The sequence below is a fragment of the Protopterus annectens genome, chromosome 6.part1 (assembly GCF_019279795.1).
Source record: "Protopterus annectens isolate FY-2018-M chromosome 6.part1, PAN1.0, whole genome shotgun sequence".
In the NCBI taxonomy this organism is placed as follows: domain Eukaryota; kingdom Metazoa; phylum Chordata; order Ceratodontiformes; family Protopteridae; genus Protopterus; species Protopterus annectens.
This window is the reverse complement of record NC_056738.1, coordinates 443,576,511-443,595,471: the sequence shown is the minus strand read 5'-3', so window position 1 is coordinate 443,595,471 and position 18,961 is coordinate 443,576,511. Positions and strand designations below refer to the sequence as shown.

The 18,961-nt window shown below is 39.5% G+C and overlaps 1 protein-coding gene across 1 annotated transcript in view; it reads left to right on the top strand.

Annotated features, from left to right (window-relative positions):
• LOC122805310 (rac GTPase-activating protein 1-like) overlaps positions 1–18,961 on the top strand; it is a 748,681-nt gene that overhangs the window by 73,270 nt on the left and 656,450 nt on the right. The window lies entirely within an intron of this gene.

Here is an 18,961-nt window from a genome sequence, read left to right as displayed (position 1 = left end):
CAGTGAGGTGCCCTGCCTAACATGGACTGGGATTCTATTCCAGAGCGAAGGTGTGGGTTATGAATCTGTCCCTCCAGCATGTTTTATTTATTTCTGTGCTGAGGTTCAAGTCCCTCGAGCGCGTGGTTTTGAGGGATTTAGATTTTCTGAGGTGGAGCATGTCGATTAATTCTGGGTTGGACATAGCTTTGTATGTCAGGCATAGATCGCCACGAAGTAGGCAGTATGCAACTGAGTAGAGCTGGAGTTTTTTTAACCGGGCAGCATATGGGATCTGTTGGAGTCCCTTGATCCTCTTTGTGAGGTACTTTTGGGGTCTTTCTAGTTGCTGCATGTGTCGGGTAAGGTACATCCCAAAAGGGGCATTGTATTCTATGATGGGCCTGATGAGGGATGAATAAAGGGGCACTATTACCTCACTTGATCTAGATGTGAATCCTTTCGTGATAAGGTGGGCTATGTAGAAGGTCTTTCTAACCACTTTGGCGATGTGGTTGTCGAAGGAGAGATTGCTATCAACTTGGGTCCCCAGGTCAGGTCCCTAATTACTTCTTCCGTACATAATGGGTTACCACTTATGTGGTAATTTGTGGGCACTTTGTTTTTGCCAAAGGGTTTGACTATACACTTTTTGGCATTTAGCTTTAGGCCATGGCTCTGGCACCAGTTATCCGTCTCTGTGAGACCGTTTTGGAGGATGTTCGTGTCAGCTGGAGAGTCAATTATGGCGCCGAGTTTGCAGTCATCTGCGAACTTGGTCAGCCATAGTCCTTCTGTGTTGGCCTGTACCTCGGAAAAGTATATGCCGAACAAGAGCGGTCCCAAAACAGAGCCTTGTGGGACACCACTTGTAACTGGTTTTGAGTCTGACATGGCTCTGGCAATTCTGACTCTGTGGGTTCTGTCTTTGAGCCAGTTAGCAACCCATCTTGTGACACAGGGGTTTATATTTAAGCTGGATAGCTTATCTGTGATGCCCGAGTGGGGTATTGTGTCAAATGCCTTTGCGAGGTCCAGATAGGCTGTGTGGACTACCTTCCCTTCATCTATGGCCTTGGTGACTGTTTCGAAAAAGTTGACCAGGTTCAAGAGGCAGGACCTGCCTTTGACAAAGCCGAATTGGGTAGGATCTAGTGTCTGTAGGTCCCCAATGTCTTTGTTTATGAGTTCCATGATGATCCTCTCCATGGCCTTGCAGATGAGGCTGGTCAGGCTTATGGGGCGATAGTTACCAGGGTCCATTGAGGCACCACCTTTGTGGAGTGGGACCACTGTTGCTGTACGCCATTCTTTGGGTACATATCCTGTAGTGAGGCTGAGATTGTACAGTAGTTTTACGTGAGGGTTTAGTTCTTCTTGGAGTTCATGTAGGACATAACCCGGGACTCCATCTGGTCCCATTGAAGCAGTGTTTTTTGCTTTGGAGAGGGCGGCTTTCACCTGAGCATCTGAGATGTTAAGGAGGCTGCACTTTGCTGGGATGGACATTTGCTCTTTTGGGGGTAAGTGGGGGAGAAGTTTGCACTGAACCTGTCAGCCAGGATGTTGGTAATGTCTGTGGGTTCAGTGTATTTTTTGTCGTTTAGAATCAACTCTGAGCATATCTGGGAGTTGCATCCCAGGTTCCTAACATAGCTAAAGAAAGCCTTGTGATAGTGTCCTGTGCAATTTTTCTCTCGAAGCTGGCCTTGGAGGATTTTGAGGGATCATAATTTTTGCTAGTACTGATCAGAGATGCCTTCCCTTTTAGGGATTTTGCTCTATCATGTAGTAGCTTCCTCCTTCTGTTGTACAACTTATTTATGGCTGGGGTCCACCAGACTGGACACCTGCCTTTGGATGATTGGGTCTTCATTTTGTTTGGGATAGCATGATCCATTCATTCCTGGAGGTGTCCATAGAATGTGTTTATATAGGATTCTGTGGTTTGGGCCGTAGTTTCCACTGGCCCAGGGGCCTTGAAGGATTCCACCTCAGTTTTGAGAAGTGTGAGGTTTGCTTTTGAGAAGTTTTTCACTGTGGTTTTCTGGGCTGGGGGTGGGGTCAGGTTTTGGATATTCAGTGAAATTAATTTATGGTCTGATCTTACCAATGAGGGGTATACTTCTGGTGTGGAGCATAGGGTCCCCATGTTGGTGATGATCAAGTCAAGTATGTTTTCCCCTCTTGTGGGAGTTGTGACTAGTTGTGTTGCCCTTGTGTTGCCCATTTCCTTACTTGGATAGAAGGAAGTTTCTTTGCTCATCAGTGGGAGTGGGGAGCCTTGAGCAGCCTATCTGTCCCTGAAGGAGTGACCTCAGCACAAGAATCTTGTAGTAATTGGCCGTTCTGGGCCATTTCTAGCTCTTTGAAGTTTCCTGCATAAAAACCCTCTTTGGCACATTTTTTTCACTTATCTTACTCAGCAACAGCTCCTCGTGGTCCTGCAGAGTGGTGCTAGCAGCAGAGAAATGAAAAGAGTGACTGCTTTCAAGATACAAGTATATTTTTTCTGTTACTACCTGTGCGACCGTCCTTTCTCGCCGAAAAGCGAGCTTACACTGTTGATTTAACTGTTATAAGCTTGTTTTTGTGTTTTTTTATTACCTGCACTTAATTTAAAAGTTTGTTTGTTATATTTAACTGTTGAGGCTGCCCACTCAAGTGTGCTAGCCTGTGCATTGAATATACTGTAATTCTCCTGTTGTTTTCCTGAAAAAAAAAAACAAAAAAAACCAAAAAATATCCTTGTTTCCCGCCTTTCCTAAACTAGAATAGTCCCTTATACAGGCTTTGCTGTATTCTGGACTTTTGGATATTTCCTGTGTTGCCCATTTCCTTACTTGGATAGAAGGAAGTTTCTTTGCTTACCAGTGGAAGTGGGGAGCCTTGAGCAGCCTATTTGTCCCTGAAGGAGTGACCTCAGCACAAGAATCTTGTAGTAATTGGCCGTTTTGGTCCATTTCTAGCTCTTTGAAGTTCCCTGCATAAAAACTCGCTTTGGCACATTGTTTTCGCTTATCCTACTCAGCAACAGCTCCTTGTGGTCCTGCAGAGTGGTACTAGCAGCAGAGAAATGAAAAGAGTGACTGCTTTCAAGATATAAGTGTCTTGGCTAGGATGAAGCAGGTACTCAGGCTTTGGTTCAATAGGGTGCCTAATGGTGCTGCAAGTTCCTGCCAGAGTTCATGTAGGATACAGCCTGGGATGTTATCGGGTCCCATGGAGGCTGTATTTTTTGACTTGGAGAGGGCAGTGATGACTTGCTCCCTAGAGATAAGTGGAGGGGGCAGGTACTGGGGATGTCCTGTTTTACTGATAGGGGGTACAGATGAGTGAAGCTTTCACTAAATCTGTCTGCTGGCAGGTTTACTATATCTACAGCATTTGTGTAAGTGGTGTCCTTGACCACCGGTTCTGAGCAGATCTGGGTGCTTCCCCTTGAGATTGCGGACATATGTGAAGAAGGCCTTAAGATTGTCTTTTAGTAGATGTGGCCAGTTTGGACTAGAAGTTTGCTTTGGAGGATTTCACTAGTGCTCTTATTTGCTTGTTCAGGCTAAGGACAGTTGCTTCAAATTAGGCACCTGATCCTTCTTTGCTCTGGACAACATTTTTTTTCCATTTATTATTTAGTTTATTTATTTTAGATGTGCACCAGACAGGTTTACTCTTCTTGAAGAGGATGACATCATCCTGTCTTGTATTCCTGATTCCATGCAGCTATATAAATGCTCATATAGTACTTTGGTGTAGGTTTGGACATATGTACCAGTTCCTGTGGAGGGGGAGTGGGCTGTGAAGCTGTTTATACCTTCCCTCAGGAGGCTGTAATCAGCTTTGGAGAAGTTTTTTTGTTTGACCCTAGCTGGAGGGGGGGGGGGGGTTGGGGAGATGGTGACTTTGAAAGTGACAGCTTTGTAGTCTGATCTTACCAGGGATGATAGCACTGAAGAGATGCTGCAGTGGCTACTCATGTTAGTTAATACCAAGTGAAAGATATTTTCACCTCTTGTGGGGGCATCAACCAACTCATCCACGGCATTTGCATTGATGAAATCAAGGAATCTCTGGCCATTTGTGTTTTGGCATGAGTATTTCTTCCAATCTATGGTTGGATAATTAGTCGCCCGGGATCAGGGTAAAGGATTGAATCTTGATAGATTCGAAGAGTTCCAGATAGGTAGAGTGAGAATCTTGAGTCAAAGTTGGAGGCCTATAGCTGGGTATGATTTGAATAGGGGTATTGTCAATTTTAACTGCATCTGGAGCATTTCCTGTGTGTCATACTTTTTGACCAGCCTGGAGGTGTGTATATCTTTTATATATATTACAACTCTACCTCCTTTTGCTTTGCTGCCCATGGTTTGAGGTCTGAATGTTAACATCTTCCAGGGGTAAGAATGCTTGTAATGAGTGCAGTTTCATGTTTAGACTCCTAGTGTTTAGCAGCATGACCTTTAATTTATGTTTTTATGAAATTTTCACGTTGGTAGTTTTGATCTCCTGGCATTGACTAAAAAGGCACTATGGGGAGGCAAGAGCCTTTGTCAGGAGTCTGAAGCCTAAGGGAGACAGATGCAAGTCATCTCTGGAAAAGCATCGTGGTTTGTCAATCATGTCATCTCAGGCTGAGTCAGGTACTGGATCCCCTTGGAAAGACACCAGAAACTAAGCCAATTGTTAAAGTCAATCATTTTCTGTTTGTATTGAGGCATCATTCTGGGTGATGGTAGAATGCTGCTTAAAGCTAGCAACATACCTGCCTGGGACACCTATTCAGTGAGCTCAATCATGTCGCGCTTCATATAGTCCAGGGAGGTATGTCTCAAATCATTCACGTCAACATGGACTATGACAGAGTTATAACAGTACTTGTTTAACTATTTTAACAGGGGAAGCTGGAACACATGCAGTTAACTTGCAAAACTTCAGAGAAATAGTTGAATTTAAATTACTTTATGGCTGGGACATAAAAAGATTGTATCTTTTAGTTTCAGTGCAGCAGAAGACATAATGTCTGTATTAGAGAAGTTTTCTGTATTGTCTTTAAATGTGGGGGAAATGTAAATTATTTTGTGACTTCCATCATTTGCCAAAAGATCTGATGATCTATATATTTTCACAGGTGGATGCTAAATACTGTTAGCTTTCAGCAGTGGGGGTTTTACCTGGGCTAGTCAGATGACAAGAAATGATGTCATTCTGCAAGCTATCCCAGCAGTAATATTTGAGATATTAATTAAAGAACTCTCTTAGTGAGAGACTGTATTCTATAGTTTGCTTGCTCTGAAGTAAATTATTAGGCTACAGTAATTCTCTTGGATACAGTAAGGAATATAGCAAAGCTTAGCTTTGATGTTTTTCTTTCTTTATTTGAGACTGTCCTGCATTGCTATTTTAAATATTTCCTCTGATTTTGAACTCTGATGTAATTGTATGTACTGAGTATTTTCTTGTTCTTTTATTTATTATTGAATATAATTAAATATTTCATTGTGACTGATCTGTGTAGAGACATACTAAGTTTTGGGGTACTTGCATATTTATTTGGTGACATTGTCGGCCACTCCTAATAGCCTTGCTCTCGGTCAAACTACCATTTGTATTGATATTAACATTACACAGCAAGATTGCCAGATTTATTAAGGACCTTAAACTAGTTGATAAAGACATGGCTGGTGGCAGTGCTAACTACCTTATAGTCTGTGCAGAAGGGGGCATAGCTAGTAAACCTGTGCCAGCTTTTCCAGGTGTGTGTGTGTGTGTGTGTGTGTGTGTGTGTGTGTGTGTGTGTGTAACACATTTCCAGGAGTGTGTGTCAGTTACCTGGTCTGGGACACAAAGCACTGATTGGACAGAGAGAGTGTTTGAAGGTCTTAGCTTGGCCACTCAGCTGAGATCTCAACTCTATAGCTGTGCCAATGGGAGAGTCTTACTAGGAGAAACCAGCCCCTGACTGACTGTGGCCTCTCTGTGCTCTTAAAGGAAATTGCATTTGATTCAGTTAGTTGCATCTGGAAATACTGTGTGTGTACCTGTCATCCTCCCATGTACGTCCTCCACTGGTGCGAGTGGTGAGGACTGAGGCTCCTTGATTACTGGGCCAGTGGTGGGGCGTCACATTTATTGGTTGGAATTGGTGGTATATCCATATATTAGGATTCAGTGGTGTGGATATTGAATTCCTGTAGCCTGTAAACCATGGTCAGTAAAGAATGTGTTAGTACTCTCAATCAGCCACACAGTTAACATTCAGAGTTTCATATCACAATAGTTTTATTAATGTTTTGTTAGCCGAGTTAGTCAGGCAGATCAAGCAAAAATGTCAGCAGAGGAGTAAAGCAAGCTGACAAGGAGCCACTTCGCTGAGATGTGCCAAGCTAAAGGACTGGTGCATGCCAACCTGACTAAAGCAGAAATTATTGCAGCCTTGGTCACAGCTGCATCATAGACCAGCAACCAGGAGGACAACTGGACTGTCCTTGGGGAAGTACAACTCTCAGAAAATGGACAGCTCAACCTTTCTACAGAAGACTTAAAAAAATCTATCTGGAGTTAGAGACTTGAACTGGAGGCCAAACGATTAGAACTAGAATTAGCAGAGAGACTGAGATGTCTGCAAGCTGAAAAAATGAGAGGAAGAGGCAATATGAAAAGGTGATGCTGACTCTTAACCAGGGTCATGGAGGGTAATGGGCAAGGGAGTAACTGAACCCCAGAAGCAATAAAGGTCAGTAAATTTCTTCCGCAATTTACAGTTTGTGATCATTTTGATAGTTTTATTCATATGTTTGAAAGGGTTTGTAAATAGTATAATGTTGACCAAGGGCTCTGGGTATTGTTCCTAACCCCTAACTCCATGGTAAAGCTGTAACTGCTATTTCTAAATTGTCTTGTACGGATTGCTTAAATTTATAATACTGTTAACTTAAAACATTCTAACAATTTTTAACGCCTGAAGCTTATAGAAAAAAGTTTTATGAGAAAAGACACAAGGCAGAAGAAAGTGTGTGTGAATACATTGCTGAGTTGAGCACTATTTTCCTAGATGAGCGGGTGGATGTCAGGTCACCACTTTTGAAGGCTTGGCAGACTTTTGGTGAGGGAACAAACCCTTAGCACTTTTCCTGGGGACATGAGGATCTGGTTGGCAGATAAGGGAATGTAGTACTGCAGATGAATTGGGGAAAAACTATACCTAGCAAGCAGGGCATCACTGCAAAATAAGGGGATTACCCAATGCTGCTCATCGGTCTAAGAAAACCCATGGTGAGCAGCCTAAACAGCCCCAACAGAGTCCACCAATAGCAGGAGAAGCCACTAGTTTAGGTACATGACCATGATCAAGGGGTAAATGCAGCCAGTGGGGCCATGTAGCTTATAGATGTCCACAGAGGCAAGGTGGGGAACAAAGTGGGAGAGCCAGTAAGACAGAATGAAAGAATGCCAGCAGTAGGTTGTCTGGAGACAACAAGGTTACCAAACTACTACAAGAGGTTATATCCTATCTTAGTAGATGGGAAACATGCCACTGCTAAGACAGACACAGCCTCTGACCTAACCATTGTGAAACCTGCAGTGGTTAAAGAGGAGCACTACTTGCTTGGGTAGTCTACTCCAGTCAGAGCTTTAGGAGGACCCCATTCCAAATACCTTTGGCTAGGGTTCACCTTGACTGGGAGGGTGGAAAAGGAAGCAAGCAGGTATGTTTTTGAAGATGTCCCTGCAGATGTCCTGATAGGGAATGATTTTGATAATGCATTACCTTGCGTGCATGCAGTTACATGCAGTCAGGCTTGGAGACAAGCATGTGATTCTGGTAGCCGGGGGGGACCCAGACAGATGGCACACTTGAAGCTAGGACTGGTGTGGTGGTTACTTCAGGGAGGGAGCTGCTCTGTAGCAGTGAGACTGAAGGTGTGCCACAACTGCTTGTGAGTACTGATGTTCCCTTAGACAGAGTGCAAGGGCAAAGGTGAGTAGCAGTACCCTGGCTGACAGTGAGGCACCGCTGTTAGAGAATACTGGAGCTCGTGTGGAAGGGGAGCTGGGAAGGGTTACAAAGAGAGAGTTAAGACAGGCTCATCTCTCAGACCCTACATTACCGGACTTGAGTGAGGTAGCAAGAGAGGAGCCTGATTCTCAAGGAGAAGGGGAATCTGTATACTGGGACAAAGAGTTTCTGTACAGAGAGTGGACCTCTGAGGGAGGGCTAGATGGTGAGCGAATAAAACAGTTGGTAGTGCCCAGAGCCTACTGTCTGGTAGTTCTAGCCATAGCCCATGACATTCCCTTTGCAGGTTATATGGGCATAAAGCATATGAAAAGATGTATTATGCAGAATTTTTATTGACATGGGATTTCCAGAAATGTAACAAGGTACTGCAGAACCTGTGAGCAGTACCAAAAGGTAGGCAAGGCAGGAAACAAGGTAAAAGCTCCCTTGATACCTTTGTCTGTGATTGAGGAGCCATTTCAGAGGATAGCTATGGATATTGTGGGGCCTCCGAGTACCCCAAGTTCCACTAGGAAGAAGTATATCCTAGTGGTAGTAGATTATGCTACCAGATACCCTGAGGTGGTGGCTCTGTCCTCCATTGAGGAAGAAAAGGTAGCAAATGCTTTGTTAGAGATTTTCAGTAGGGTAGGTTTCCCAAAAGAAATACTGACTGACAGAGGTGCCAATTTCATGTCAGAACTGCTGGCTTGTCTGTGGAAGCACTGTGGTGTGAAGCACCTAAAGACCACTCCCTACAATCCTCAGACTAATAGTCTAGTTGAGAGGTTAAACTCCACTCTAAAGACCATGCTACATGTATTTGCAGACCAGTTAAGAGGGAGTGAGACAAATATTTGCCCCATCTGTTTGCTTACAGAGAGGTGCCCCAGGAATCCAAAGGTTTTTCACCCTTTGAGTTGTTGTATGGGCATAGGCTGAGGGGACTTCTAGATTTGATTCAAGATGAGTGGGAGGGTGATTGTGAATCCCAAAAGGAGTCTATTGTGGCATATGTCCTAAACCTCAGGACAAGGCTCAGAGAACTCATGGGCTTGGCCCAGGAGAACCTGGCAGAAGCCCAACAAAAGAAAAAGGTCTGGTATGACAGGAATGCACAAGCTAGAGAGTATGCTGTAGGGCAGCAGGTAATGGTTCTCACTCCTGTCATACACAACAAGCTGCAGGCAACTTGGCAGGGGTCCTTCAAGGTGGTAAGGAAAGGTCAGTGATGTTAACTACATGGTAGAACTGCTAGGCAGGAGACAGGGGCAAACATTGTACCATGTTAACATGATGAAACCTTACCAGGATAGGGAGGCTCTGGTGCTAAGTATTTGCAATAAGAGACTGGAGGAGTCTGAGGAGGATGTATGGCTACAGGAAGCCAGCCATCAACATCCCAAATTACTGTGGTGGAGTCTAGATTGCAGGCACATGATATGGAAGTACTGGGGGCAGCATTGCAAGGCGGCTGGGATCTCAAGACAGGGATTGGGGGAAGGTATTCCCAGATAGGCTCATCCCTCTCAACCAGTGTTTCTCAAGGGTCACTTGACAAATTAGCTTGAGTCTTCAAGGGGTGGAGAAATATCACAAAAGGAGATACTGCCAACCCAGCTATCTGGAATTTTGTAAATAATTATATATTGTTTATGAATATATACATGATTTATATAGAAGTGTGACAAAGAGAGATACTGCCAGCACAGCTGTCTGGAATTTTGTAACTGGTTATATGTGAATGTCAACATGCTTCATGTAAGATGCTTCTATTACAACCTTATTAGAACTGTATGTTGTGTGTATATCAAACTAGGAATAAAATGAAGGAAACCTCGTAGCTTCAAACTTTTTATTCAAAAACTTGAGCGCTTTAGTCCAGGTATTAGGTAGGACTTCCATCAGAATACTGAAACAATCTACAAGCATGCTTAAATACTATCAAACATTGAATGTACAACCCCACACAGTCAAGTAACCTAACATAAAATCACGTTAAAACATCACATTAATTAAAAATTCCCCACCAAGGTAAATTTAACTCCTACAGTACTGGTCCACAGCCATTTCTTCTTGCATATAAAAAGTTAAAGCATATAACAAGCTTTTAGTTTTAGGAAACTACTTAGAGAAACATGGTCATTAAGACCCGGATGTGTTAAAGCATTACTTCATAAAATCCACTGTAATTCAAGATAGTCTAAATAATCAGATTCAGGTCCTCCCCTGGGACCCAAATCACATTGATCAATAATACAGAATTTAAATACAGCATCTTTGTTCTCAAAAATATGTCTAAATAATGCAGTTTTGGTGTCCATTTTTTGATGTCATACAAGTGCTGGTAAATTTGATCTTTGAGCCCTTACAGTTTTTCCTATGTAAAAACAATCACATGTCTGACATAAAACAGCATATACCACTCCCTTAGAATAACAATAGAATCTTCCAGGGACATTTACCTCAAGATGTCCCCCAGTGTTTAATTTTTTACACACCAAAATACTAATGCATTGGGCCCAAGCCCCACACTTAGACATTTTTCCATATTTGTACTTTTTCTTTTTCTCTACCCTTTCAAGCAGCTGTTTCAAGCTGCTTTCTTTTTTATATACAATATTTGTTTTTTCTCCAACAACTTTTAAATAGTCTGGATCAACTCTAAAAAAAAAAAAATCCCAATTTCTCCTTATTATACCACTAATAGAATAAAAATCTTGGTTAAATGGTACAATACATGACATATTCCAACCATCATTAGCAATTAGAAAATAATTTCCTAATATTCGAAAACCAGATATACAAACAGGAAAAAGGGGTGGCAATGGGGGCAGGATGTGCCCCCATCTTTGTAAACATTGTCCTAGCTCAATGGGAAAACATCTGTATTTTTACATCAGGTTTTGAGGATGAGTGGAGGATATGTGGCAGATTTTTATATGACATAGTAATTTTTTTGGAAGGGGAGTGAGTCCAGAATAATGGAATTCTTTGATTATTTGAATAATTGTACAGATTTCTTAGTTTATTATGAATATGGATTATGAGAAAGTTAATTATCTTGATGTCACTATTCACAAGGACAGGACTAACAAATAATTTGTGTCTGCACGATATAGGAAAGCAACATACTCAAACACTTTGCTACACTTCAGCAGTTGCCAGCCCCCACATCAAAAGAAGGCTCTAGTTAAGGACCGATCCAGTTAGCTAGGATGGTGTTTTGACAATAATTTAGTCCTTGAACAATGTGATATCTTGAAGGGAATGTTAGGAAAAAGAGGTTACCCAGATGTATTTATTGACAGGATTTTTTGTGAAGTAAAAAGAAAAAGAAATGATGGTATTTATGTACCTATTATTGGTACTTTTGTGGCTAGCACTGAATTAAGTACTATACCTAAGAAGAAAACTAATGACGGTCGGAATATGTCATACATTGTACCATTTAACCAAGATTTGTATTCTATTAGTGATATAATAAGGAGAAATTGGGATTTTTTTTAGAGTTGATCCAGACTTATGTAAAAGTTGTTGGAGAAAAAGCAAATATTGCATATAAAAAACAAAGCCGCTTTAAACAGCTGCTTGAAAGGGTAGAGAAAAAGAAAAAGTACAAAGACGTAAAAATGTCTAAGTGTGGGGCTTGTGCCCAATGCATTAATATTTTGGTGTGTAAAAAAATTAAACACTGGGGGACACCTTGAGGTAAATGTCCCAGAAAGATTCTATTGTTGTTCTAAGAGAGTGGTATATGCTGATTCATGTCAGACATGTGATTGGTTTTACATAGGGAAAAACTGTAAGAGCTCTGAAAGATTGAATATGCCAGCACTTATATGACATAAAAAATGGACACAAAAAATGCATTATTTAGACATTTTTGAGAACAAAGATCATGTATTTAAATTATGTATTGTTTATCAATGTGATTTGGGTCCTAGGGATGACCTGAATCTGATTATTTAGAATATCTTGAATTACAGTGGATTTTACAAAGTAATGCTGTAACACATCTGGGTCTTAATGACCATGTTTTTGTAAGTAGTTTCCTAAGACTAAAAGCTTGTTATATGTTTTAACTTTTTATATGTAAGAAGACATGGCTGTGCACCAGTATTGTAAGAGTTAAATTTACCTTGGTAGGAAACCTTTAATTAATGGGATTTTTTATTTAATGTGATTTAATGATAGGTTACTTTGACTGTGTGGGGTTGTACTTTCAACGTTTTATAGTATTTAAACATGCTTGTAGATTGCTTCAGTATTCTGATGAAGTCCACGATATCTGGACGAAAATGCTGAAGTTTTTGAGTAAAAAGTGTAAAGCTATGAGGTTTATTTCATTTTATTCCTGGTTGTTGTTGTTCTTTAGACTTGTTCTGTATATCAAACTAGGTTTGTACAGACATGTTTTGAAAAGGGTTTGTAAAGTACTGAGCTTAAAATTGTATCCACAGTGTACCCTACTGCAAAAGAACAGAAATATATATACACTATTGTAACTGCTTAAATGTATATATTTTAATAGGGGAAACTGGAACAGAGGAGGGTAACTTGGAAAACTTCATAAAAATACTTGAAATTAAATTACTTTATGGCTGGGGCATAAAAAAGATCTTTAGTTTCAGTGCAGCAGGAGACATATTGTCGTACTACCAAAGTTTTCTGTATTGTATTTAAATTTGGAGGAATGTAGATTATTTTAAGACTTCCACCATTTGCCAAAAGATCTGAGATCTGTGTATTTTCACAGCTGGATACTACATGCTACTAGTTTACAGCAGTGGGGGGGTTATCTGGGATAGAGTCAGATGACAAGAAATGATGCCATTCTGCAAGCTATCCCAGCAGTAATATTTGAGATATTAATTTAAGAACTTTCTTAATGAGAGAGTGTATTCTGTATTTTGTCTTTGATCTGACAATATCAAGATCCACTCAACACATCTGCCTCACTTGCTCTAAAGTAAGTTGTTAGGGTAAAGTAATTTTCTTAGATACACAAAGGAATATAGCAAAGCTTAGCTTAGATGTTTTTCTTTATTTATTTGAGACTGTCCTGCAATGTTTTAAATATTTCCTGCAATTTTGAATTCTGATGTAACTGTAAGTATATACTGAGTATTTTCTTGTTCTTTTATTATTTATTATTAAATATGTTTAAACCTTACATTGTGGCTGATCTGTGCAGAGACGTATTTAAGTTTTAGGAGTACTTGCATATTTATTTGGTGACACTGTGGGCCACTCCTAATAGCCTTGCTCTTGGTCAAACTACCATTTGTATTGATAGTAATATTACACAGTAAGATTGGACACCCTTTGTTTAAGGGCTTAAAGTAGCTGATGAGGACATGGCTGGTGGCAGTTATAACTGTCTTTCTTTATAGTGTGGGCAGAAGGGGGGGCATAGCTAGTAAACCTGTGCCAGCCTTTCCCAGTTAGGGGTGTGTGTGTGTGTGTGTGTGTGTGTGTGTGTGTGTGTGTGTGTGTGTGTGTAAAACAAATCTCCAGAAATGTGTGTGTGTCACTTACTTGGGCAGGGACACGAACCACTGGTTGCACAGAGAGAGAGTTGGAGGTCTTGGCTTGGCCATCCAACTGAGATCTCAACTCTGTAGCTGTGTCAGTGGGTTATTGGGGATCTGGAGAAAGAGGGAGAAACCAGCCCTGGACTGATTGTGGTCTCTGTGTGCTCTTAACGTAAATTGCACTTGAAGCAGTGAGCTACATCTGGAAATACTGTATGTGTATGTGTCATCCTCCCAGTATACGTCCTCCACTGGTGATAGTGGTGAGAATTGAGGCTCCTTGATTACTGGGCCATGTTCAAGTTTTCTTCTAAATGACTGTAAGCATCAGTTCCAGTATATAGTTTATACATCTTGGGATGGCAGATTATTGGTCTATGGTTTAGGATAGCTTAGGATAGCTTGCAGGTTCAGTCATAAGGAGGAGTATCATTTTTTCCCCTTGTTAACCCAGTTGGTGTCTGTTAGGGGTCAGTGTATAAGTAGTTCTTACTCCGGGATAAGTCTTCCTGTAAAGATGCTAATACGTTTAGCCAGAAGTTAGGTAGTGCATCTGGGCATTTGGTTTTCCACTTAGGAACTTTTCTTAGTTTTGTTTCAGTTTTTCAGGCCGTTACAGGATATGAAATGGGTCAAAGTATTTGAACTTCTCTTACTACTTCTGTACCTTCAGCATTTTTGTTATTTTACAAATATAATAAAGAACCAGCTAACTCAGCACTACATAAAATGCTTGTTTAATTTCACAAAGGTAAAAACACAATAAAACTATATAACAGATGAGCGCTTTCACACCAAAGGTGCTTCATCAGATCTAAAAACCAGCTAACAAACAGTGCATATGCAAAGCATTCCTATTATATTGTATAAACATATTTGTAGCACCAGCGTTGAACAGCCCTTTAAATTTTTAGTTTTGCAATTATTGAATGTAGAAGCTAGAAGAGGTGATATTAAGACAAAAACAAAATGCTTGGAAGTTAAATGGATGTTAATTTTACAATCTGAAAAAGGGAAAGGATTAAATGAGTATATACCTTTTAAAACCCTTGCTGAGATCACATGACTTGACCAGGTCATTTTGAATTTTCTTAAATGTATTGAAGCACGTTTACTTTTTAAGATCTGATGAGACACCTTTGGTGTAAAAGCGCTCCTCTGATGTACATTTTTTTTTTGTTTTTACCTTTGTGAAATTAAACAAGTGTTTTATATAGTGTTGTGTTAGCTGGTCTTCATTTTATTTGTTGTTTTTGAATTTGTTATTAAACCAGCTTTCACCTGTTCAGTTTGATTCTGTTTCCTGGTATCTTTATGTTCCACAAGGTCTTCATAGACACATTTTGGAGAAATGTCCATTTCTTCTTTATTTGGTGTTGGTTCTATTCCTTTTTTTTTGTTTCCCAATTCTCTATAAAACTTTTTTGGGTCATCATTGATTTGCTTATTTTGTACTTTTCTTTATATTTATCTGTACATCTTCTAGGGTTTTCTGCCTATGCTGATATCTTTTGTTTTATTATTTGCAATGGTGTACGATAGATCCTGGTCTTTTCTAATGCCGCATGTTGCTTTTATCAGATCTATCTTTCTAAATATTTTTGTTGAACCGTTCCCTCTTCTATACCCAACAGTGACACTTCTCATCTTACTTGCTTTATAATTTTTCTCTATTTGACACTTCCACAAGGCATTCGATTTTCTTCCCCTTTTCCCTTATTGCCCTGTATTTTTGTGGTGAGACTTTATCTGTTATTTATTTAGCTGTGCAGTAGTATATCCTATTTACTTCTGTTGCATCATATGAGTATTAGTGGCTAGGCTTGTAAACACTCTTGTGGTATTAGTCTAGTAATCTCCTAGGCACCTATTAATTTTTGTTAATAGTCTTGATTACTGTTTGTTTTATTAGACGTCTAACATTTTGAGTCTTGTTGACTTTCTGTGATCTATTTCTTTCATTGATCTCAGTATATTTATCCATTTGTAATAATCAAGCAACTCTTCCCTCAGATCTTTTTCTTCTAAACTGAGGGTACATTCTTCATTCTCAGTTTCTTGTAGGCATTCTATAGAAAGTTCCAGAACATCTTACTGTGACCTGTTCTCTTCAGTTGCATCTTACATCATCCATTGCTGTTTCATATGGGAACTCACTGGCCTATCCCTCCACAACATTGACTGCATCCATTGACTGCATCAGAGTTGCCACTGTTTCCTGTTCCTTCCCCTGCTGTGCTACTTCAATTTAACTTACTGATTTCCTGCTGAAGGCTCTAGAGTATATTCATGTGGTAACTGATTAGATACTTCTCAATCCACCTATTTCTCTTTAATTTGGGACTCATTGTGCCATCATGCTGTGATGTTACCAGAGTTTGATTTTCTACACTAAATCTTTCACTTCACAGGTAATCCGTAATTTGATTCTATAATTAATATCTTCAGTTTCTCTTTTCTATTTCTTTAACTTCTAAATTACTAATCGGGTTTTCTACTTTCTCAGTTGCTTTCTAATTGTTTGTATTGTAAAACATTGCACATCTAGAAGCCTCTGTCTGTGTTTCTCTTCAAATGTCTTTGGTGCTTCTTTTTTGTATTGATTAATTTTGCTTTCTCCACTGCATAAATACCACACCATATTAAAACTCTTTTTTCTTTCCCATGCCCATATTTCTTCTTCATATGTCTCCTGCTCTGTGTTTCTCCTTATTCTGGGGACTTATTGTTCCATCATGCTGTGACATAACCAGTGTTGGACTTTCTCCACTAAATGCTTCACTTCTCGGGTATTCCATAACTTCAGCTTCTATTTTACTGATCTTCAGTTCTACAGTCCCCCCTTGTGATCCTATTTTTTGTATTGTGAAATTTTCCATATCTGGTTGTCTTTTCCTGTATTTCTCTTCAAATGCAGTTGGAACTGCTTTTTTCTATTAATTAGTTTGGCTTTCTCCTTTGCATAAATATTGCACCATATCAAATCTTTATTTCTCATGTCCTTGTTCCTTTTTTATACCTTTCAAACAGTTCTAGGTTTTGTTCTTCATATTTTCGCACTTCCTCAGTTGTTTTTTTTTTTTCTTTTTTTTTCCTAAGTGGCCAAAGGTTTCTTAATCTATATAATGTTTTTCATTAATATGTTGTATTAATGAATACATATTTGCATTTTAAGCTTTGACAGTTTTTCCTGTGCAAGTATTTTTCTTTCCTGTGATTTCTCTTAATCTTTTTGAATATCTGTCATCTGGAAATTCTGCGCTTCTTGCATAATTTCTTTCTTCTCCTCAGTGCTCCACAGTATATGCTTTACTGTTTTTTTTTTCACCTGTAATTTGTGTTTTTTTGTGGACTACTGATCTCTTCTACAATGAGGGGGGGCATCCTCACACTGAGCATGCCGTAACCCCATTGTAGGAACATTTGTGTGTCTTGAGGAATCTGTGATGTCATTTTTTCCAGTCCTGACACCAGTGTGCCTACCAGGATTAGGCACTTTTTGTCAACAGACATGTGCACCCAGCTGTCTTTTTTATTTTTTAACGTACTTCAGTCCATGATGTTGTTGTTGTGTCTTTCGGCTTTTCCCGGTTAGGGGTCGCCACAGTGGAACTCCGGTCTGCTAATGATTGGCAGTAGATTTTTATGTCATCATTGGCTTGCTTAACAGGCTAAGAAAGATCCTGCCTTAAGAGACTTCCTCTACCTCAGAAATACTGGTTATACTTAAAATGCTCACTACAAAGACCACAGCCTTCACTGAAACATAAACAAGCCACTTTTTATTGACAGGTTCTTGACATAAAAACCTTCAACTTCTGTAAAAAGCTCCTCTCATTATCAAACAATGTAGTTCAGCAACACAATGGCTGGATGGATAGCCACAAATGTAGTCCTTTGGTAAGTAGCATAGCCTTCATCAAACCAGATGGAAAATCCACATACTGACCTTTCCCAGCTGGATGGCTAAGATCTAATATTGGTTACTCAAGTCTAGTTGCCCAAGAAGAGGGGCATGTTTAACTAAGAATTCCGTTTGCAAAATTATATTCAGTATACATATTAAATCTCTCTCTCTCTCTTACACACAGACACACACACACACACACACAAAAGCCCCTACTTGTAAAATAGGCAACCTCAGTTATCACATGACACCCACTCACTGAATGAAATTGTCTGGAAGTCAAAATATCTGAAAACATAATAGAGATGGATTCATCCATGTAATTTCCCACCACCAAAAGGACCATCAATAAATCAACAAAACTGCTTGGCAAAAAGTAAATTAATAAGAAAACCATAAACTATAATGCTACATACTGGTGTAAACATATAATTTGTGTCAATCCCCAGGTTAATCCATACCAAAAGATTGTTTCAGAGCTTCAGCTATGTACAAGCAGCTTTCTCCTAAAAACTTTACTCATTGATATTTGTCTTGCTGTAATTATAACTGTAAAAAAAATGTTTAAGTTTATTCTGTACCTCAGTGATTTTCACTGTTGCGAGATGTAATCTCTGCCATATTGTATGAGTACTACATCCATAATTTGCTCTCTCTCTCTCATATATTGTATTATATTGTTTTGTGTTATTTTTGGAGCTTTTCTCCCTGGGCCTCCGCTGAAAATGGGCCTGTGTCCAGTCGGACTTTCCCAGTAAACTAATGTAAAATAAAATAAATAAAAATAAACTTCCCTCCAATCTAAAGCCATTTGACATTCAGACATTTTAATTTGTGCAGAAGTTACTCACAGATTGACAGTTTACTGAGCTGCAGTGCTGACCTTCGCTTTTGAAAAAAACAAATTCCCAGACTTTGTCAATAGCTCAAAGTGTAGAGAGGATTATTTATTTATTATATATTTATTTATTTTCGGAAAACATCATTAAAACTGTTAAATTGATTACACACCCAGAAACACAGAAAAGTTATTGTGATTATGTAAACCACAGACTGCTGCAAGAAATCAGTGTCACATTAGCACTCTATGCTTATGTCCGAACAGATGAATCATACCTATCAATTCCAAAAGAAGTAAAGTAGCTTAATAAGAAGGTTATTTGCAAGGTTACATGGCAGTTTATATTGGAAATAAGTAGAGATATTAAAAAGGCTCTGTTTTTCATAATTATGCCGAAAAGTCTTCCAAGGTAAATACAACTTCTGATTTAGTATGGGACCATACCTCTCAACCTTAGAGCAGGAAATCTGGACAAAGCGAAAAATAAAAGTGGGACACAGGCCCAAAAATAGTTGTGCATCACAGACACCATTGAAACAACTATAGATGCAAACATTATACATCACTTATAATCTTTCTATCCCATTATTGTCAGTTAAACATTATATGGCTCATTCAGTCCTGCCTTATTTTGCATCAAAGAAAACCATGCTTTGAAATGACAAATGCATTAAAAATAATAAATAAAACACATTGCA